This window comes from Amblyraja radiata, chromosome 2, assembly GCF_010909765.2.
Source record: "Amblyraja radiata isolate CabotCenter1 chromosome 2, sAmbRad1.1.pri, whole genome shotgun sequence".
NCBI classification, from domain to species: domain Eukaryota; kingdom Metazoa; phylum Chordata; class Chondrichthyes; order Rajiformes; family Rajidae; genus Amblyraja; species Amblyraja radiata.
In genome coordinates this window covers 49,727,153-49,751,545 of record NC_045957.1, presented here as the reverse complement: position 1 = coordinate 49,751,545, position 24,393 = coordinate 49,727,153, and positions in this window count along the sequence as shown.

The following is a 24,393-nucleotide window of genomic DNA, read 5'->3' as shown; positions in this document are numbered from 1 at the left end:
GCCTACCATTCTGAAAAGGACCCGTTCACTCCTACTCTTTGCTTCCGGTCTGCCAACCAATTTTCTATCCATGTCAACACCCTACCACCAATACCAAGAACTCTAATTTTAGTCACCAGTCTCCCATGCGGGACCTTATCAAAAGCTTTCTGAAATTCTAGATACATTAAATCCACTGGCTCCCCTTCATCCATTTTACTTGTCACATCCTCAAAAAATTCCAGAAGATTAGTCAAGCATGATTTTCCTTTCATAAATCCATGCTGATTTGGACTAATCCTTTTACTGCTATCCCAATGCCCCATTATTACCTCTTTAATAATTGACTCCAGCATCTTTCCCAGTCAGGCTAACTGGTCTGTAATTCCCTGTTTTCTCTCTCGCTCCTTTCCTGAAAAGTGGGATAACATTAGCTATCTAAGTTACATACTAAGTTATAAAATGCAACATAACATCTGAGACTGTAAAGTCCAATGATACTTACACAGGGCTGCCAACTCTCACGCTTTGAGCGTGAGACTCACGCCCTCAAGCAAACTCTCACGCCCTCACGCTGATCAGAAATGTCTCACGCTCAGTGGTGAGAAATTTTCAAAACGCATATCAACTGCATGGACCGCGGGTGTTGGAAGCAGAAGCAGCGGCGGGGACAGGTGTGGATGGGGAGCGGGGCTGGCGAGTGTTTGCCGGGCTGGCGAGTCGCTCACTGCAGCTCCGGCCATGGAGCAGCCTCAGTGCAAGAGTCCCGGGCCGTCGGAGGCGTCGAAGCGTTGCGCCGCTGCCGTGAGAGTCTCTGTGCCGAATTCGCCCAGGTGACTGGCATGGATCAGGCTGCGGCTCGGTGCATCCTGGAGGACAACCAGTGGCTGCTGGAAGTAAGTACCAAGCACTGGGAAGATACAGTGGAAGATAGTGGACTTCAAATGGGGGTGGTTGGTGAAAGCATCCTGCTTGCCTGCTAGATTTTCACTTACTGTAACGGCAGGAAAAATGTTCCCGATGTTGGGGGCGTTCAGAACCATGGCTCACACTTTAAGAATAAAGGAGGGGGGGCAGTTAGGACTGAGATGAGAACAAACTTTCTTCACACAGAGAGTTGTGAATCTGTGGAATTCTCTGCCACAAGGCAGTGCAGGCCAATTGACACGTGTGGACCCTTTGTGTGGATAAAGTTACCCCTTAAAAAGTTACCTCTTAAAAATACTTCATACAAAAAACATTGAAATCATACTTCTACAGTGCACTAAAACATGATTTTAATTCATCAAATTTCAAAAAGTTCCTACCCTGCGAGGGGGGACACCGTTCTTCCACACCCTCTCCCCACTCGGTTGCTCCACTCCCTCACCGGGTACCCCCAAGGCCAGTGATCAGTGATTGCACAGCCTCCCCCCTTTCAAAAACGTTCCAATCCAATTTAAAGCATATATATTGCATTCAAGTGTAAGTTAAAAGACTCGCTACAGTATGCACCATATTGCACAATTTCAAGCTGAAAAATGCAAATATTCCATACCAATGGGAGGGGACACTCTCCTCCCCCCCGGGGACACCCTCCTCCCCCCCCCCCTCCTCCCCCCCCCCCCCCCCCCCCCCTCCCCCCCCCCCCCCCCTCCCCCCGGTCGCTATGCTCCCTCGGGCTTGGTCTCTCGTAATTTCTCACTCCCAACTCTCACCCAATGTTGACAGCCCTGACTTACAGATCTTTAGTTTTGCTTTTGATTTATATTATATTCAGAAAAGAATAAAATGTAATAAGGTAAAACAAAATTGCTTTTATAAGCAGCACAATTTTCCTCGAGACTTGCAAAAAGATTTTGGCATGGCTGTTACATGTCCAAATGAGCATCTGAAATGTACAGGTTTCTTTCATGTTTAATTTAAAATTAAGATATTTGGGGGACTATGGGGCCTTAACGGAGAAGTTGGATGGAAGCTTACTCGGGCACTGTGGTCTAAATGACATATAATTTGCTTCTTCAATGAAAAATAAGTTTGAAACTAAATACGAGCTTTATTTTATTGGATAGCATCAATGATTTAGATCTGAACTAGCATTTTGATACTATGCCATCTTTCAGATGAGACCTTAAAGTGAGGCCCTATTTGCTTTTCTCAGGTAGACATAAAAAATTGCATGGTAATCAGTCTGAAGAAGTGTCTCGACCCGAAACATTGCCAATTCCTTCTCTCCATAGATGCTGCCTCACCCGCTGAGTTTCTCCAGCATTTTTTGTCTACTTTCAATTTTTCCATCATCTGCAGTTCTTTCTTAAAGATTGCATGGTACTGTTTCAAAACTAAATGAGAGTAGGAGAAATATTATTTTATTATGGTTAATGTTTAGTCATTAACAAACAAAGCAGTAACAGGTTATTATATGACAGAGAGTTTGCTGTGTGAAAATTGGGCAGTCGTTTACTACTAATAATACTTACGATTGTTATTGCATTTCATGAAGCATAACTGAAGTATAACTATACAGTTATACTTCTGTTCTAACTATACAGGATTCCACTCCTCTGGGCAAGAGGCTCTGTGTGTTTACCCGAACTATTCCTCTCACAAATTTGTACACTTCTGTAAGATGACACATCATCCTCCTGCACTCCAAGGAATAGAGTCCCAGCCTGCTCAACGGCTCCCTATAGCTCAGACCGTTAAGTCCTGACAACATCCTCGTAAATCTTCTCTGCACACTTTCATCTTGACAATATTGTTTTGATAACCTGGTGCCCAAAACTGAACACCAATATAATGGTATCATGGCGAGGGGAGTTTGGTACTTTCTTATAATTCTTTTTCTATAATTACAGAATGGATATTTATAGATACTTTGAACATCTGGACCCTTGAGGGCTATAATGTTCCCTTAGCAACTGAACCATAAGTAAACGTTACTCCCATCCAAAAACAATACATAAGTCAGTGTTTTCATGCTCTTTCTATGCCTTGACTACTGAAGGCATGTATTCTGTATGCCTTTACCACTTATGCTGCTACCTTAAGGGTCTGTCCCACTTTCATGACTTAATTCAAAACCTCTGCCGAATTTAAAGGACCTAAAAAAAAAAATCAAGGTCGTGGTAATCTACAAATTCCTACGACCTTCCACAAATATGTTCACGGACTCCTACAAACTTACGAACTCCTACGAATATGTCTACGAATTCCCACGACTATTTCGATGCCCTCCTTACGAGTAAAACGTTGCAATTTCTTTCATCCCGACCATTTATTCGTGGACATTTTTATCGGGCTGGAAAAAACTTTCCGACTTACCTGATGCCACGAGCACCTACGGCTGGCATAACGAGCTGCTACAATATATCTACGAACTCCTACGACCTCCTACGGACTCGTTACTAACATTCTGCGAGTTTGAATCAAGGGGAAAACACGGGAGAATTGGTGAATAAGTCATGAAAGTGGGACAGGCCCTTTAGGGATCTATAGATTTGTTAATCAAGGCTGTTACTCAATATTCCCCAGGGTCCTACAGTGCAGTGTAAATCCTATCCTTATCACACTTCGTAAAATGCATCACTTTGCACTTATCGGGATTAAATTTCATCTGCATTTGCTCCAACTAATTTATCAACTGATCAATATCATTCTGTAATTTAAGATGATTCTCTTCACTGTCAACAGCACTGCCAATGTTTTTGTAATCTGCAACCTTACTAATCATTATCCTACATTCATACCCACACTGTCAATGGTGTTGACAAATAGTTGGGGTCCCAGCATCAATCCCTATAGTGCACCACTGGTCGAAGGATTCCAATCACAGAATGAATCCTCTATCATCACCCTCTGTTTCATATTACCAAGTCATATTTGGATCCAATTTACCAACTTGCTTGGGGCCCATGGCTCTAACCTCTTAGACCAGCTTTCCATGTGAGATCACATCAACCCACTGATCTCATTAATAAATATTGCCGTGCATCCTCCTCTTTTGCTTCCTCCCTAACAAGCCTGAAGTTTCAATATCCTGGACTGTTCGTGCCCTTAATTAAATAACAAATCTGTGATTGCACCAATATCAAATTCCCATGTGCTGATAAATATTCTACATTTATCTGCCTCATCTCTGATCATTCCTATGCAATTTGATCTTAGACTCCCTCATTGGCAGACCTCAATCTGTACTCAATCAGTATGAATCAGCAACAACACTTCCTCCTCAATGATCATGAGCACAGGCTGTGTGCTCAGTCTCTTGCTCTACTTTATCTATACCCATGGCTGTGTTGCAAGAGGCACCTCCAACATGTATAGGAAGGGACTGCAGATGCTGGTTTATACTGAAGATAGACATAACATGATGGGGTAACTCAATGGGTCAGGCAGCATCTCCAGAGAAAAGGAATAGGTGACATTTCGGGTCAGAGCCATTCTTATGTGTGAAGAACTTTGCACTTTGCACTTATTTAAATGTGTGTGATTCTGTGTGAAGAAGGGTTCAGACCCCAAGACTTTGCTTATCCATTTTCTCCAGAGATGCTGCCTGGCCCGCTGAGTTATTCCTGCATTTTGTGTCTATCTTCGACACCTCCAACATCATTTTTAAAGTTGCTGACGACACTACCGATGCTGCATGAATAATAGGTGATGATGAGTCAGAGTACAGATTAATAATCTGATTAAATCATGGCAGAATAACATTCTTGCTCTTAATGTAGGGTAAACTAAGGAGCTGATTCCTAGGAAGGGAAAGCTGAGGACTTGTGATTTCAACTTGATGGCAGTGGAGACAGTCAGCAGCTTCAACAGCATGGGCATACATATCTCTGAAGATCTATCCAGGGCCCTGAACATTGAAGCAATCACTAATAAAGCTCACCAATGTCTGCTTCCTTAGAAGATTGAAGAGATTTGACATGTCTTTCTATATGCACTACTACTACGGACTGACGCAAAACTGCATTTCGTTGTACCCATACTTAGTATTTGTGCAATGACATTAAAGTTGAATTGAATTGAATGTCGCCATACTCTATCAAACTTGAATGGTGGAAAGCATATTGGCAGGTTTGCATCATGGCTTCGTTTGGTAACTCAAATCCCCAAGATCAAAGTAGGTTGCAAAACGTGACCGACATTGCCCGGTCCATCACTGGTATTGACCTCCCATCATCAAAGGGATCTACAGGAAGTGCTGCCTCAAAAGGGCATCTAAAAACTTCTCACCTCACTGCTACCACCAGGAAGAAGATACAGGAACCTGAGAACTGGGGCTTCCAATTTCAAGAACAGCTTATTCATATCAGCCATCAGACTCTGAACCTCACTGCACAAGCCGAACAACAACTATTGCATCAGCAACAATCTACCATGGATTATGTTTACATTACACTATGTACTTTAGTTTTGAACTATTATGATCTGGTCACCTAATATTACTGAGAGTTTATTGTATTATTGATTATTATATATTTATTAGTACTGTTGTTGCCTGTAAAGCTGCAGAAAACAGAATTGCATTGTTTTGTTCCTGGTGCATATGACACTGATGATTTTGATTCATGAAATCCATTGTGCAAAACCAGACTATTGTTACTCTCTCATTTTTACCCTTTTATACATCTGCCCCTAAGCACTGTAAGGGATAAGCAGGAGTACCTTCAAAAACCCAGACAATAATGGGGAGATTGTACAAACTCCATATAGATTGCACCTGAGGTCAGGGCCAAAACAGGGCCCCTGGAGCTGAGACAGCATTTCCAACTGCTGCACCGCCGTATATCTCCCAACATTTGTCTTTACTTTTTAATAAAATTTATGAATATATTGTAGAAGTATATATCATAAATTTTATAGACCAAGTCATTTAGATTCTGTAACATTGGCTGATAAATTAGCAATGAATGCAACATTTTGCAGATCATAGCCAAATTTGTCTTCTGGCCTTGTCAAGTCAAGTTTATTCGTCACATACGCATACGAGATGTGCAGTGAAATGAAAAGTGGCAATGCTTGCGGATGGTGCAAAAAAACTACAAACAGAATGGAATAGAATCACATATTCACATATTACATATTTGTGGGAGGAAAAAAATAGAAAAAAAAAACAATTTAAAAAGAAACACCACACAACAGTAGATTGGTACAGTAAGTTAAAGGCCTGTCCCACTTACGATTCCTTAGCACGCAAGTTACGCGACCTCGTGGTCGCGTTGAGCCGCGATGGTCCGACGAAGGTCGGGCGCGATTACATGCGCCCGCAGTCATCTGGAGCGCGTGACGTCATTTGAAGGTGGACACAAAGCACGAGTAACTCAGCGGAACTGGCAGCATCTCTGGAGAGAAGCAATGGGTGACGTTTCGTGTCGAGATTCTTCTTCAGTCTGAAAAGAAGGGTCTCGACCCGAAACGTCACCCATTGCTTCTCTCCAGAGATGCTGCCGGTCCCGCTGAGTTACTCCTGCATTTTGTGTCTATCTTCAATTTTCTTTGCCCCGCTCTGGGAGTAGGGGCGGATCCGGATCGCAACGGCTGTGAGCCCCAGGCCGAGCTCGGAGATCGTTTGCCTGCTTCTGCTGCTGTTAGAGGCGAGACGTTGCGTCGCGCCAGGGTCTTGGGCCTGTCCCACTTTGGCTGTCAGTTCCACGACAGGCTGTTGGCACGCGAAGATTTAGTTCAGTACAAACATTTCGGAGCCTCGCGCGATGTACCGTGAGATAAGTGGGACCGGACCCGCGCGGCCATACGATGCCCATACACCTTGCGCGCCAAGGACATGTAAGTGGGACAGGTGACAGGCTTTAGTCCCTGATGATAGGAGTTTACAGTCCTAATGGCCTCTGGGAAGAAACTCCTTCTCATCCTCTCCGTTTTCACAGCATGGCAACGGAGGCGTTTGCCTGATCATAGCAGCTAGAACAGTCTGTTGTTGGGGTGGAAGGGGTCCCCCATGATCATGTTGGCTCTGGATTTGCACCTTCTGATGTATAGTTCCTGCAGGGGGGCGAGTGTAGTTCCCATAGTGCATTCGGCCGAACACACTACTCTCTGCAGAGCCTTTTTGTCCTGGGCAGAGCAGAGCAGCAATCTGTACCTCTTTGCTTGTGGAGAACAAATAATCAGTTGGAGGTACACAAAAATGCTGGAGAAACTCAGCTGGTGCAGCAGCATCTATGGAGCGAAGGAAATAGGTGACGTTTCGGGCCGAAACCCTTCTTCAGGCTGATCAGTTAATCAGTTGGCATTAGTGAGGGCTCAATTCTTGCTGCAGAAGCACACAATCTTCTTGGGTTAGGCTTTGGTATGATACATGGGTTGGGTGTGTGTGTTGGACATTGCATGCGGTACTTGGCAAGAAAAATTGGGCTTTACGATTTTTTTTAGAGTTCTTTGATGATGTAAAGACATTTTTAGATAAAAGGAAACCAGTATAAGTAGTTTTTTTCAAAGTTACTCTGCAAAATAAGAGCATAAGTTGCTGATGGTAACATGGATAATAATGACTAACTAAGAGAAGAAGCATAATTGCTTTCATTCCTGCATTCACTGACCATACAGAAGTTCTTCCATCATCTGGGAAGAAATCACTACATCCCAAACCACTCTCCTTTGGAGAATGGTTCCAGCAACAATTTAGGGGGATATTTTCCTCAGCTTCTTATGTGGATTGCTTCAATCTGTCAGGACTTCCAAACAAATGTAAAAATTTCAAACTCTCTGTTTGATCTCCAACAGCTATTCAATTACATGGGAGGCTCCAGTATTTGACTTTGGACCTGCAATCAGATTAGACTTGGGGTAGGATTCATAAACCTATTCACTTTTAGTTCAGTTTACTTTAGTTTTTTGTTGAGAGATACAGCGCAGAAACAGGCCCTTCAGCCCACGGAGTCCGTGCCGACCAGCGATACCCGTACATTAACACTATCCTACGCACACTAGGGACAATTTACAATTTTACTAAGCTAATTAATCTAAAACCCTGTATGCCATTGGAGTGTGGGAGGAAACGGAATCCCGGGGAAAACTTACACAGGTCACGGGGAGAAAGTACAAACTCCGTACAGACAAGTACCCGTAGTCAGAATTAAACCCAGGTCTCTGGCGCTGTAAGGCAGCAACTGTACCACTGTGTCACCGTACCACCCTAGAGTAGGGTTTGTTGGAAAGAAAGGGAAGAGTAAGATGAATTTTATTTTATTTTTCGCTACTGGTGCTTAATATATTTTATTAGGTCTGTGTTTAAGTATCTTAATTAATATTTAAGAAATTAATAATTTAAAGGGCAGTTGTTTGTATTTTTATAAGCTTTTGAATGTTGTTAAATGCCTGTCAAAGGCTTACAGAAGAATTTTATGGGCAGAGCCTATTCCAATCAGAATCTTCCACACCAGGAAAGATGAATTAAAACAATATAGCACAGGAGATCTGCCAGGTTTATGTGAAGCACCCACTGTATCAAAATTCTATCATGCTCAAGTCTCAAAATGTAATGCATGGTAGAATAAGTCCTGAAAGCTAAATATCTCACACCTTTTCCCCCATCCTGGAGCTGGCACAGGATGTGATGTTGACCACAGCTCACAGGAGGATGGATAGATGGAGAACTGCAGTTGGTAAGGTGGGTGGTCAAGAGCAAGAATAGGGCCTTCAGTTGGGTAGTCAATAGCATTAGAAGATGGTTTGGCATTTGGAGATGAAATATTAAAAGATGGGCAGAGAAAGATGGAATAGCATCAGGAGATGAGGCAAGAGGAAATGGGATAATATTCATTCACGTAATGCATAAAACATTGAGCAACACAAGGGTCTTCTGAAACTGAAGCTACCAAAATTCCAAATTGTCTTACCAAAGCTCAGTGATCACACATAAAATATCAACATACTTTTAAAGGAACTCTCTTCAAAAATTGTTTTGAATTCCTGGTGTCAGAAGAAGCATGAAACCCAAATCCAGCGGCCATTAATGAGTTAGGTTTCCAGATATTCTCCAAGATAACTCAATAGTTCTCAAACAACTTCTCACCATGAAGTAAATTCTCGTCTCATTTACTCAGTATATAACAGCAGTAGCAGAGTCATTGGGAATGATGGTACATAAATTTAGGAGCAGCTAATTTTGACTGCAGTACAGTGCTGAAGCAGGCGTAGGGACCTCTGCACTCATCTGGAATGGGTGGAGAATCCTCCACGATATGGAAGATGATATATTTTCAGTCAGAAGAGTAAATGTGATTACCAATATTCTTCCTTGTGCCATTGAATGTATAACATAAAATTATGTTCAAAAGGATTCAGTCCAAAAGCAATGATTCAATTAATCATTTGTTATTCAACTATAAATGGAAAAAACAGTGAAAAAAACTTAATGCATGAATTTATATGTATTTCAGTGTCCAAGCAAACAACTTTAATAGAGGTGAAAGAACCAATTTAACTTTATAGAGACATAAAAAACTGCAGATGCTGAAACCTTGAGCAAAAAAACAATGTGCTGGAGGAACCTGGTGTGTCAGAGTATATCTGTGGAAGGAAGTAGTCAGATGGCATTTTGAATCAAGACCTTTCTTCAAGACAGAATTAATGATAATTACTAACAACTGCATGACTCACACAGGTGTAACATTGTATGAATAAGAAATGTTCCACTAAACCCTCATGGAACATTATAAAATATGTTATAAAGAACAAAGGAAGTCAACTATTGCTGTTATTAAATTAATCATTGGCGATTTTCTATAATATGGAGTCAATATGGAGTCAACTTAATAACTTGTAGTTACTTTTTTTTATTCTTCATTTTTCAAGATGTGAATATTACTGGCAAGGCCATCTTTTATTGGCCATTCTTAATAGTTCCTCAGGAAATAGCTGTTGATGACTTATTTAAGAGTCAATCACATTGCTGAGGTTTGGAGTCACATCAGGGAACAATGTTGTTTTCCTTCCAGGAAACATTGGGGTTAGTGAACCAGATGGGTTTTAAATAACAAAGTTTTATGGTCAACATTTTTAAATGCCAGATTAATAAGTGAATTTAGCTGTCCTGGTGGGATCTTAAATTGTGCTTTGGGACTCTTAATCTAGGCCTCTGGATTATCACCACCATACCCAATAGATAAAGCTGATCACAATGTTGAAAAGCAGAAAAATGCATAAACGATAAATCTGAAATAATAGTAGCTAATGTTGGAATCTTTGACAGGTTAGGCAACATCAGTGGGGAGAGATGCAGGTCAATAACCCAGATGTTCCATTGTAACTAATATGTTATTGGATATAAATGTAAGATGTGTATTTTATCAAATGACAGTGTTGATGAGGTAGACGTTATTTTGAATTTTCAGCTGTGAAACGGTTGGAGAATAATCTGCAGTCTAGATCCAAATATCTCATATATATTACTGGACAGTATTCCTTTCATAATTTTAATTATTCTTTATGTTTAGTAATTTCATTAAATAAATTGCCTCTATTTGCCGAAAGCAATTTTGAAAGATCACTGCATTATGAGAAAGTGTTATAACTTTAAATAGCTTTCTCCCTGTAAGCAATAATTTAATTTTGTTTCACTCAGGCTTTAATTCAGCCAAATAATTTACATTCTGCTGATATCCTCCTAATGTTAGAATAGTCGTGCCTTGCGATTTGTCCACCCGATTTTCATTATTGTTCATTGTTCACCCGCTCCAATGATTTAGTTTAATTTAGTTAGTTTAGTTTAGAGATACAGCATAGAAATGGGCCCTTCAGCCCACTGAGTCCGTGCTGACCAGCAATCACCCCATACACTAGCACTATCCTACACACTAGGGACAAATTACAATTTTACCGAAGCTAATTAACCTACAACCTGTACATCTGTGGTGTGTGGGAGGAAACCGGAGCACCCGGAGAAATCCCACGTGGTCATAGGGAGAACGTACAAACTCAGTACAAACTCAGTACAGACAGCACCCGTAATCATGTGTTCATTTAAGCGTGACATTTTATTCTAACAGGCTTGAGGGGTTTGATATCCTATTTCTAATCTTCTGCTTCCAAGCTAGATTGGGTACTGCCCATTAATAATATTGGCATTTACTAACACAGCCAGCTTTTTCTTTCAATATGCTAACCTCTTAAAATTGATAAGTTGCTTTGGACATTTACAATTCATATAAATAGTACCAGAAAACAGAAAGTCTTTCCCTGAAAGGCTCTAGACCCTGAGACAATTAGCACTTCAATAACTGAGAAGGATCAATTGTGGATAGGTGTTGCTACCAGGGTGTTCGACACAGCAGCTGAATCAGTAGAGGTCAGGTAGAAATCAACCCTGATTCAGCCTATCAGTAGATCTGGTTTGAAGGATTGAACAACTCACTCTAATTCCTTAATCACAATCTATTTGTTCATAACTCTGTCATGACAAATTTCTTATAGCGTGTGAAGTAGAATGATAGAAATAATTTTGTTTAAAGGCTTCAGATTAATTGAGTCATGTTTGCAGTGTGGTGCCACTCAGAACCATTAGTGTTTATGTAGAAACAAAGAACTGCAACTGCTTACATAAAAGGATACAAAGTGCCAGAGCAACTCAGCAGATCAGGCAGCATCTCTAGAGAACATGGATAGGTGACCTTTCGAGTCGGGACACTTCTTCAGACTGGAGAAGGGTCCTGACCCGAAATGTCACCTATTCATGTTCTCCAAGAGATGCTGCCTGGCCTGCTGAGTTAAACCAGCACTTTGTGTGCATCAGTGTTTAACTATCTGAACTTCAATAAGTCACTGAATTACACACAAGCTTTGTCAAATATCAAGCATCACTTTACCAAAAGATTCAAAAATCCAAACCTGTCAGTTTGCTCGTTGAATTGACTTCAGGAGACACGATTCTTGCTATGATTATCAGCAGGCAATCACCTCTTGGATCCTTATCTGAGTTGGGAATGAATCCCAAACATCATTTATTTTCATGGGGATCATCGGAGAATGTGAATTATTTTATTTAAATCTTTTGACAATTTTAAGTCAAGCTATTTCTTCTTATTTTTTTTTCAGGCTGGGCCAAAAGACCTGGTCAGTAAGGTTACCTCTTTAAAAGGTGAAAATATTTTAGCTTGGTCAAAATTATTTAGACTGGTATTCTATGAGCAAAAGCCATGGAAAATGAGAATCAAAAGCTACCACTGGAATGGACAAGATTGTCCTACCAAGTTGCAAATTTGTGACACTTAATTCAATACCTTTCATTGCAATTATAATTTGAGTTAAATAGCATTAACAGCTAATATATTCAATTGAAATTTTATTCTGTCCTATTTTAGTGGAGACATTCACAAAATGTTGCGAAAGTGAAATAATAAAGTCACAGAATGAAGAGCTAGCACTGTTTCACCGCTAATGAAGCTGAAACCTCAGAACTACTGCAATCTGAGTTCAGTCACTACTGCTCTCTGTGAGGACGTTGAACCTTATCCCTGTGACAGTACAGTTTCCCCCTGAGTGCACCAGTTTCTTCCAATATCCTAAAGAGGTGAGGGTTGATAAGTCAGTTTGCCACTGTGAATTGGTCCTAGTATGCAGATGAATGTTAAAAAATATTAAGAGTTGATGGCAATGTGGGGAGAATAAAATAGGATTAGCGTAAATACAGGCTTGTTGGTCATCAAAGGGGAGTGAATGGCATGTTTCTTCGCTCTATGACTCCACAATACAGAACTGAAAGAGCCCTGCTGATCCACTCGATCTGTGGCAGTCCTTTGAATAGCTATTTTATTTCGGTCCCCTGCTACTACCTTGTGATTGCATAATTTTCTTCCTTAAATATTTATATTTTTTCCTTTTTGAAAATGATGGTTAAATCTGCTTTTATCACAGTTCTTGTGAATTCTGAATCCCAGAAGGTAATAAATCACTGTCTCATCTACACTAATGTGGTGCTACCTTTTTTTCCGATCAGTTTAAAAATAGTGGAGAGAAAAAATTACGTAAGTACTTTTGGGAGAATTTGGCTTTGAATAATGAGATTAATAATATTAATAATGTAACAGTTTTCTGTTGATTCAGCTCACATTATAGACCTCTCTGAATTTTTCATTTCCATTCATTTTCAAATTACCCAGTCAAGCAATGACACTTATGGGCCTGTCCCACTTAAGGGACTTTTTAGGCGACTGCAGGAGACTGCTGTTGCCATATGTTCGCGGGTGGTTGCTATGTAGTCGCCATCATGGTCACGAGGAGTTCCCGCATTCTGGGAACTAGTTGCGGCCTCATTATGGTCACCGCAAATTTTACAACATGTTGAAAAATTAGCGGCGACAGAAAGAAGCCACTATGGAGAGTAACGAGAATTCTTGTGTTGTAGATGGATCGCCAGGAGGTCCTTGTGGGTTACCAGGAGGTTCTCGAAGGTTACAGCCGGTGCTGACCGGTAAATTTCATTGGCTCATTGGGGAAAAAAAACGTAAGCAGTAGCTTTCAGAACCAAGGATAACCGACTGGTAATGTTAATGTCCGCTGAGCTTCTCAACCGTGTATCTCTAGCTTCTTAAAAGGTGTCTCTCCTTCTCCCCCTTTCCCCAGCATCTCCCCCCTCTTTTAAAGGACTTACCGTACACTTCCTGTTTACACTGTATATTGATTATAGAAATAAACGCGACCACTTACGGCTGTGAATTTTGGCCACCTTACTCAGAGTACCCCTCCAGCTACTAGGGCCAGAGGATTTTTCCCATAGATGAAAAATAAAAGACTAATTAATGTTTTAAAAATGTTGAGATTCTCTGTCCTGTCAATCACACCATGAAGGCCACGCCCCTTCCGGTGGGAGGGGTAGGAGCTATAAAATCCGGAAGTGTGGGCGTGGCTCAGTCTCTGCAAGATGGGGGAGGGAGAGGGTCATGACTCTCAGTCTGAGCTTAAAATCTACAGAACACTGAAAATACTGACCTGTGAGTGCTCTTTATGTGTTTTTAAACTGTACCTTTTACAACTGTGTGGCTATTGAAATGTGTGCCTTTTGCAACCGTGTGCCTTTTGCAACTGTAAAAAAAGATGAAAATGTCTAAAATTGATTGTCCACCCACTCCCCCTTCTCTCTCACAGTCTCTCACCTGTTTTCGGCAGAATTTCTGGCAGTTTCTGAGCTGCCAGACTGCCAGGCTTGAGTTACTGAGCTGCCAGGCCTGAGTGACTGAGCTGCCAGCCCAAGAATGCATTCAGCCCACAATGTCCAAACTAGCCCTCTGGAAACCAGTCCCTTCGGCCGACAACACCCATGCTAGCACTACAGAAAGCCCCCCCCACACTGGCCAGCAATCTTGAAATTGGTGGAGAGGTGGAATATTGTGTTGAGGGACCAGCCCTCCCGTGTGAAGCTGGGACCCATTGGGTCCATCTTAGTCTAGTACATAACTAAAACTCTAATCTTATGCTCTTCTGGTTTGCGGGGTTTTTCTATTTGCTAAAAAATGGTACGTGATATCGCTGTGATTTTTCGCCACCTTTGTCATCATTCTCCTGTGCTGCTTGTGCAACAAGTTTCGTTCCGATCGATGGTATATGGGGAGGGGGGGAAGTGAGGGAGGGGGGAGGGATGAGGGAGGGAGGGATGAGGGGGGGAGGGATGAGGGAGGTATGATGAGAGAGGGGGGAGGGATGAGGGGGGAGGGATGAGGGAGATATGATGAGGGAGGGAGGGAGGGAGGGAGGGAGGGAGGGAGGGAGGGAGGGAGGGAGGGAGGGATGGGGAGGAAAAGAGGAATGAGGGGGAGGAGAGAGGGGGAGGGAGGGAGGGGGGAAAGAGTGGTGTAGAGGGATAGTGGAGTGCTGGGGGTAGGGAGGGGGGAGGATGGGTCTGGGGTGATGGGCAAGGTGGGATAGAGGGAGGAGTAGAGGGAGAGGGGGATAGGGAAGGGTGGATTTGATGGGAGATGGATAGGCGTGTGTGGTGGAATATTGCGTTGGGAGAACGTTGCATTGGGGGAACTGGTAAGTGGTGGAATATTGTGTTGGGGAAAAGATTGCGTTCAGGGACCAGGCCTACCATGTGACAGGGACCCAACGGGTTCCACTTAGTCTAGTAATAATTAAAAGGAATAAATTGCAATAATCTGTTTTTTTTTGTAGGAAGTTGCAATAACCTGGCTTTTGTAGCAGTATGTAGCAATCTAAATTATTTTCATATATCATGTGGTGATTTTTTTTTGGAAAGCAATCAAGCTGTGAGAGGCATGTTGAATTCTGAAATATTGTATACATTTAAAACTAATTGCTGGTCACATCAATCTCTGAAGATCTTTTTCTTCTTTACTTTACTTTAGACTTTAGAGAGATAGAGTGCAGAAACAGGCACTTCAGCCCACCGAGTCCATGCCAAACAGTAATCACAATTTAAGGTGGCTCTTCTCCAAGAATCCTTTTTTGCTTAAGTCCACCCTCCGCCACCTCCAATTTAAATTCCATTTGGAATATTTTGGATGACCAATAACCCCATACACTAACACTGTGCTACACACTAGGGCTGATTTACAATCTTTAGCGTAGCCAATTAATCTACAAACCTGTTTGTCTTTGGAGTGTGGGAGGAAACTGGAGCACCCGGAGAAAACGCATAGGGAGAACGTGCAAATTTTGTACAGGCAGCATCGATAGTCAGGATCAAACTCGGATATCTGGCGCTGTAAAGCAGCAGCTGTACTGCTACATCACTGTGCCACTTCTTCAGCAGATCCTGGGTTCAAGGACAATTTGCTTCTGCTCTGGTTTTGTTGGGTCTGATGTGACTATTGAGGCTGGTATGGAGACCACAGACTCTTCAGCAAATGAGGCAGGTTAGGTGATGGGCCAGGTATGGTGGCATGGCTTACTCTATCCACCACTTCGTCAGAGCCTCTGTGTACCTGATGCAGAACCTCAATGACCTCAGTACATCCTGAAAAACCCTTCATCACTTTGAACAGTCAAGGACTAGAGGCTTCCAGGATCAGTGAGGATGTTTCAGTTGAGCAAACATTCGACTTACTTCTTTTGTGGGTCATGGAATCTCCTCCCAAGAGGGAACTCAGAATATAGTGTCTGCTTCCAGAGTCTGACATCGGGCAAACTTCTTCTTGCGTATGGCGTGCACAGCCTAAAGTTGTCGGACAACTTGTTCTATTTGATCTTATTTGATTGTGCACACCAGGTTGATTGCATTTGTCGAAACAGGGAAGACCAGGTGAAGGCTGCAATCTCCCACCCCACATCGGGCAATGTGGTCAACTGTAAGTGGTTAGACATATTGGTCAAGGAGACGATGAAAATATTGGTAGTCTTATAATATTTATTTTGGAGGATTTTGCTGAGAGGTGGAACAATGATGCTGGATAGATGCATACATGGACTTTCTGCTAACAGACCTAGTAAGGAGTATTCAAAGGAACTTCCTACATAAACTTACTATTCAATCGTACTAACATTATCTGTCTGGCTGTCTATATGACAAACGTGATGGCTCTCAGTTAAATATTTGACACTTCCAAAGAAGGCAACTGGCAGTATAAAAATGCAAATACATTTTTTTCCACTTTTAAGTGAGGACCAGGCAATTAAATGCCTTAAACAGTCAAGTATCATTGCCTTAAATAGTCAAGTATAATTGCCTCAGATCAGAACATATTCTTGAGAGTCACAGAGTTAAATAATTGTGTCTTAGTTCTCCTCTTTGTCCAATCCATATAAATTAGGGATTTATTTTAAGTAATTTCCCAGGGAAGTTAAAACTAGATCCATTGTCAACAATCATCAGGCATTATGCCCTGTAAACCACACAATAAGGAAAGAAGCAAGTATTTTATTCCACAGCATCAAGTTACGTTGACAGAAACATCAGAGCTGAGGCAGCAAGTTAATCAAGACTTCCAATTTGTAGTGACTCCCATAGTCAATAACCAGAATTTACTTACAAAGGCCTGCTGAACAAGCCATGTAGCTGCATTAATCTATTCCAGACACTTTACTGGGTTTCATCTTAGTCAGCAGGACTCTTTCCAAGACTATGCAATAATGAATGAAAATTGGCATTCCTCCGCTTACATTGTGCTCGGTCAGCTTGTGTAGTTTAAAGTATATTGGAATCTCCACACACTCATGCATACATACTAATTGATGGTGCTCCTTAATTGTGGCAGAGATGAGTGATCAGACAAATGTGATATTCTTTTGTGTATTTGTAAAACACACAAGTACTAGTAATTTACCAAAATTGGTAAATTGCTTGAATTAACATAGTGCTTCTTTTAATTTTGCTTTAAAAATCTGCATTAAATGCATTATAGACAAAAGACAATAGGTGCAGGAGTAGGGCATTCGGCCCTTCGAGCCAGCACCGCCATTCAATGTAATCATGGCTGATCATTCCCATCAGTACCCCATTCCTGCCTTCTCCCCATATCCCCTGACTCCGCCAGCTTTAAGAGCCCTATCTAGCTCTCTCGTGAAAGTATCCAGAGAACCGGCCACCACTTCCCTCTGAGGCAGAGAATTCCGCAGACTCACAACTCTCTGGGTGAAAAAGTGTTTCCTCATCTCTGTTCTAAATGGCTTACTCCTTATTCTTAAACTGTGGCCCCTGGTTCTGGACTCCCCCAACATCGGGAACATGTTTCCTGTCTAAACTCTTAATAATCTTATGTTTCAATAAGATTCCCTCTCATCCTTCTAAACTCCAGATTATACAAGCCCAGCCGCTCTATTCTCTCAGCATATGACAGTCCCGCCATTCCAGGAATTAACCTTGTAAACCTACGCTGCATTCCCCCAATAGCAAGAATGTCCTTCCTCAAATTAGGGGACCTAAACAGCACACAATACTCCAGGTGTGGTCTCACTAGGGCCCTGTACAACTGCAGAAGGACCTCTTTCTTCCTGTACTCAACTCCTCTTGTAATAAAGGCCAAAATGCTATTTGCATTCTTCACTGCCTGCTGTACATGCATGCTTACTTTCATTGACTGATGAACAAGGACCCCCAGATCCCATTGTCCTTCCCCTTTTCCCAACTTGACACCATTTAGATAGTAATCTGCCTTCCTGTTTTTGCTACCAAAGTGGATAACCTCACATTTATCCACATTTACCCACATTAAACTGCATCTGTCATGCATCTGCCCACTCACCCAACCCATCCAAGTCACCCTGCAGTCTCACAGCATCCTCCTCACAGTTCACACTGCCACCCAGCTTTGTGTCATCTGCAAATTTGCTAATGTTCCTTTGAATCCCTTCATCTAATCACTGATGTATAACTATATTGTAAATAGCTGCAGTCCCAGCACCGAGTCTTACGGTACCCCACCAGTCACTGCCTACCATTATGAAAAGGACAAGTTAACCCCTACTCTTTGTTTCCTGTCTGCCAACCAATTTTCTATCCATGTCAGCACTCTACCCCCAATACCATGTGCCCTAATTTTGCCCACTAATCTCCTATGTTGGACCTTATCAAATGCTTTCTGAAAGTCCAGGGACACTACATCCACTGGCTCTCCCTTGTGCATTTTCCTAGTTACATCCTCAAAAAATTCCAGAAGATTAGTCAAGCATGACTTCTCCTTCGTAAATCCATGCTGACTCCGACCGATCCTGTTACAGCTATCCAAATGTGCTGCTATTTCATCTTTTATAATTGACTCCAGTATCTTCCCCACCACCAATGTCAGGCTAACTGGTCTATTGTTTACCTGTTTTCCTTTAGATTCTGGAGTAGTTCCTGAGGATTGGAGGGTAGCTAACGTAACCCCACTTTTTAAGAAGGGAGGGAGAGAGAAAACGGGGAATTACAGACCAGTTAGTCTAACGTCGGTAGTGGGGAAACTGCTAGAGTCAGTTATTAAAGATGGGATAGCAGCACATTTGGAAAGTGATGAAATCATTGGACAAAGTCAGCATGGATTTACGAAAGGTAAATCATGTCTGACGAATCTTATAGAATTTTTCGAGGACGTAACTAGTAGCGTGAATAGGGGAGAACCAGTGGATGTGTTGTATCTGGACTTTCAGAAGGCTTTCAACAAGGTCCCACATAAGAGATTAGTATACAAACTTAAAGCACACGGTATTGGGGGTTCAGTATAGATGTGGATAGAGAACTGACTGGCAAACAGGAAGCAAAGAGTAGGAGTAAACGGGGTCCTTTTCACAATGGCAGGCAGTGACTAGTGGGGTACCGCAAGGCTCAGTGCTGGGACTCCAGCTATTTACAATATATATTAATGATCTGGACGAGGGAATTGAAGGCAACATCTCCAAGTTTGTGGATGACACTAAGCTCGGGGGCAGTGTTAGCTGTGAGGAGGATGCTAGGAGGCTGCAAGGTGACTTGGATAGGCTGGGTGAGTGGGCAAATATTTGGCAGATGCAGTATAATGTGGATAAATGTGAGGTTATCCACTTTTGTGGCAAAAACAGGAAAGCAGACTATTATCTAAATGGTGGCCGATTAGGAAAAGGGGAGATGCAACGAGACCTGGGTGTCATGGTACACCAGTCATTGAAAGTAGGCATGCAGGTGCAGCAGGCAGTGAAGAAAGCGAATGGTATGTTAGCTTTCATAGCAAAAGGATTTGAGTATAGGAGCAGGGAGGTTCTACTGCAGTTGTACAGGGTCTTGGTGAGACCACACCTGGAGTATTGGGTACAGTTTTGGTCTCCAAATCTGAGGAAGGACATTATTGCCATAGAGGGAGTGCAGAGAAGGTTCACCAGAATGATTCCTGGGATGTCAGGACTTTCATATGAAGAAAGACTGGATAGACTCGGCTTATACCCGCTAGAATTTAGGCGATTGAGGGGGGATCTTATAGAAACTTACAAAATTCTTAAGGGGTTGGACAGGCTAGATGCAGGAAGATTGTTCCCGATGTTGGGGAAGTCCAGGACAAGGGGTCACAGCTTAAGGATAAGGGGGAAATCCTTTAAGACCGAGATGAGAAGAACATTTTTCACACAGAGTGTGGTGAATCTCTGGAACTCTCTGCCACAGAGGGTAGTTGAGGCAGGTTCATTGGCTATATTTAAGAGGGAGTTGGATGTGGCCCTTGTGGCTAGGGGGATCAGGGGGTACGGAGAGAAGGCAGGTACGGGATACTGAGTTGGATGATCAGCCATGATCATATTGAATGGCGGTGCAGGCTCGAAGGGCCGAATGACCTACTCCTGCACCTATTTTCTATGTTTCTATGTTTTTCTATCCTGCCTTTCTTAAAAAGTGGGATAACATTAGCTACCCTCCAATCCACAGGAACTGATCCTGAATCTATAGAACATTGGAAAATTATCAGCATTGCGTCCACGATTTCTAGAGCCACTTTCTTAAGTACCCTGGGATGCAGACCATCAGGCCCCGGGGATTTATCAGCCTTCAGTTCCATCAGTCTACTCAACACCATTTCCTGCCTAATGTTGATTTCCTTCAGTTCCTCTGTCTCCTCAGATCCTCTGGCCACTAGTATATCAGGAAGATTGTTTGTGTCCTCCTTAGTGAAGTCTAATCTGCTATTTCCTTGTTCCTCATAATAAAATCACCTTTTTCAGTCTTCAAGGGTCCAACTTTAGCCTTAAATTTTTTCCCACTTCACATACCTAAAGAAGCTTTTACTATCCTCCTTTAATTTCTTGGCTAGCTTACCTACGTACCTCATCTTTTCTCCCCGTATTGCCTTTATAGTTATCTTCTGCTGCTCTTTGAACATTACCCAATCCTCTTGTTTCTCGCTCATTCCTGCTACGTTGTACTTCTTCCCTTTTATTTTTATAATGTCCCTGACTTCCCTTGTCAGCCACAGTCGCCACTTACTCCCCTTGGAATCTTTCTTCCTCTTTGGAATGCACTGATCCAGCACCTTCTGTATTATTCCCAGAATTGCCTGCCATTGTTGTTCCACTGTCTTCCCTGCTAGGGTATCTTTCCAGTCAACTTTGGCCAGCTCCTCCCTCATGGCTCCATAGTCCCCTTTGTTCAACTGTAACACTGACGCATCCGATTTAACCTTCTCCCTCTCCAATTGTAGTTTAAACGACCATATTATGGTCACTACCTCCTAATGGCTCCTTAACCTCAAGTTCCTTTATCAAATCCGGTTCATTACATAACACTACATCCTGAATTGCCTTCTCCCTGGTAGGCTCCAATACAAGCTGCTATCACAGAATCTATCACAGAGGCACTCCAAAAACACCCTTTCTTGGGGTCCAGTGCCAACCTGATTTTCCCAGTCTACCTGCATGTTGAAATCTTCCAAAACAACCATAGCATTACCTTTACTACATGCCAATTTTAACTCCTGATTCAACTTGCACCCTATATCCATGTGACTGTTTGGGGGCCTGTAGTTAAGTCCCATTAGGGCCTTTTACCCTTATGGGCCCGTCCCACTTAGGCAACTTTTTAGGCGAGTGCAGGAGACTCTGCGCTCACCACATGGTTGCCACATATTCGCTGGTGGTCGCTGGTGAGTCTTCTTCATGGTCGCGAGGAGTTCCTGCATTCTGGGAACTAGTCGCGGCCTCAGTATGGTTGCCGCAAATTTTTCAACATGTTGAAAAATTTTCAAAAATTGGTCGCCATGGAGGTAATCAATAATCCTGTAGTCGTAGGCGCAGTTGTAGTGGGGTCGCCATGTAGTTGTAGGTAGTCGAGGTAGTTGTAGGTAGTTTTAGTTATCATCTTTGCTGACCGGGCATTTTCATTAGCTCATTGGGGGAAAAAAACGCAAGCAAGAGTTTTCAGGATAACCGACCGGTAATGTTAAATGTCCGCCGAACTTCACAGCCGTGTATCTCTGGCTTCTTAAATGTTGTCTGGCTTCTTAAAAGTCTCCAATCCTTCTCCTCCCCTCTCCCCATCCCCCTGCCCACCCCCTCTCCCCCCTCTTTTAAAAGACTTACCGTACACTGTACTAGCCGTCTTAATTACAGCGCCAACCTTCCAGTTCATCGCAGTATGTGTCTGTATCACCTTGGCTTTGCATTGTGTGAATTTCAGACAGCGCTCCCCCTGCTTGCCCTGGCCCCCACCTTTGCGATGAGTTTGTGTGTGTGTGTGTGTGTGTTCTGCTCTGACAGTCGCCGGCAGTCCGCTGAAAAATTGCCTAAGTGGGACAGGCCCATTAGAATTCCTTAGTTCTATCCGTACTGACTCCACATCTCCTGTTTCAATGTCACCCTTTGCAAGGGACTGAATTTCATTCCTCACCAACAGAGATACCCCACCCCCTTTGCCCACCTGTCTGTCTTTTCGATAGGAGGTATACCCTTGAATATCCAGTTCCCAGCCCTGGCCCTCTTGCAGCCATGTCTCTGTAATTCCCACAACATCATACTTGTCAATTTCTAACTGAGCCTCAAGCTCGTCCACTTTATTTCATATACTTCACGTATTCATATACAGGTGCACAACCTTTTATCCGAAAGCCTTGGGACCAGACACTTTTCGTAATTCGGAATTTGTCGGCCTTCGGAATGGATTTTTTTTAGCGTAGATTTTAATGGCTGGCTCAGTGGTAGAGTGCTCGGCTCATATCTGCAAGGTCGCGAGTTTGCGCCTTGATCCCGGCAGTTCCTCGGTCGCGAGTTTGAGTCTTCAATGTAGTTTTTTCTTGCAGAATAAATGTCTGTATGAAATGCAGTGTGTTGAATGAATTCCTGAATTTGTAAATGTGACCACAGCATTGAATCACCTCTCGCACTCATGTCACCCTAGCGGGGCTACATGCCCTTAGGCGGCCTAAGGCGACATTTTCACACTCTTATATCCGTGTGCAGCAGAGGCGACGTGCGTTTGGCGCCAAACGTGAGCTTTGGTGAGCAGACGACATCCTGGAAAAAATGTCCGGTTTCTTCCAGGTAGGCGATATACCCTCCCGGGCAATATACCCTCCAGTTCTCTTTTATGAAGGGGATTTAGTTCCCCTTTCTTCCAGGACCGACCGGAGGTTCCGCTGTCACCTCTGCGGGCCGCCCTCGGTGAACGTCCTGTCTCCCTGTCCCTGGGATAGCAGGGGGCGATCAAACAGCACAATCTCCCCCTCCAACTCCAGAGGAATCCGCTCCCCGATGGGCCGCTACGACGACAAGTGGCAGTTCGCCCACAGCCCGAGCTACGCGACCCCAAGAACAAGACGTACCTTGCACACCATCAGCTTCTGCCCATACGGGGAGCGTGTTCCTCTGGAGCTGGAGCGGGGCTGGGCTGGAGTTGCTGATCTGGGATCTCCGTGCTTGCAGTGGGCCTGGGGGTCGGTGTCCCGATGAGGGGGCTGTGGGCGAACTGCCACTTGTCGCCGTAGCGGCCCATCGGGGAGCGGCTTCTGGTGGTCCTGATGTCTCCGGCCAGTTTGCAGTTTTCCTCTAGAGTTGGAACGGGGCTGGGCTGCTGCTGGCTGTGAGTCTCTGGGATCTCCGTGCTTGCAGTGGGCCTGGGGGTCGATGTCCCGTTGGTCCTGACGTCTCCGGTGACTGGCACTGACCTGCTAGCATCACCGACATGAAGACAGTGCAAAGCCCCCGCGCCGGTGCAATGGGCGGGGAGCTGGAGAGGGGAGGGAAGGGGTCACACACATGGCCGGGAAGCAGAGGGGTGTAGGTGGGGTGAAACTGAAGGCAGCGACAATCTGCTGCTGCTGCCTGCCCGCTGGGGTAAAAAGTTCCCACGCAAGACTCACGATATACTGTGTATCGTGCTACCGTGGGAACTTTTTAACTCAGCGGGCAGGCAGCAGCATATTGTCAATTATTAACCCCCCCCGCGCAATATACCCTCACCTTCTCTTTTATGAATGGGGATTTAGTTCCCCTTTCTTCGAGGACCGACCGGAGGTTCCGCTGTCACCTCTGCGGGCTGCCCTCGGTGAACGTTTTCAATGACCTTTCATCAAGGACCGAAAAAATGTCCGCTATTCGGAGGTTTTCGTTATTTGGATCTTCGGATAAAAGGTTGTGCACCTGTACAACACTTTGACCTCCCTTCTTGAACTTTCCTTCCCATTAATTCAATAGTCTTTTGTAACTTTTCCTGTACTCACTTCCCCTTCAACTTCCATCTTTATACTCACAATTTGTCAATCCCCCTCCTCCCCCCCACTATTTAGTTTAAACCCACTCGTGTAGCCCCATTAACATCAACAGTTAATTGCTTGTTAAGATGAACATAAAATGCTATTTTCTGCCTAATGAATATCAATTATATCTGCTAATTAACTGGCATTTAAGACATCAAAAGGTGGTCAGGAATCAGAACAGCGTTTATTACTTGGGTACATCAGCAAGTCTCACTATGATGAAGGTGTAATTCTCAGGAGGGGAACCAACCGCTACTGTTGCTTATAATTAAGGTGACAAGCCAATCACACTTCCCCAAACCACATGTGGGTTTTATGAGGAGTTTATGATCTGTCA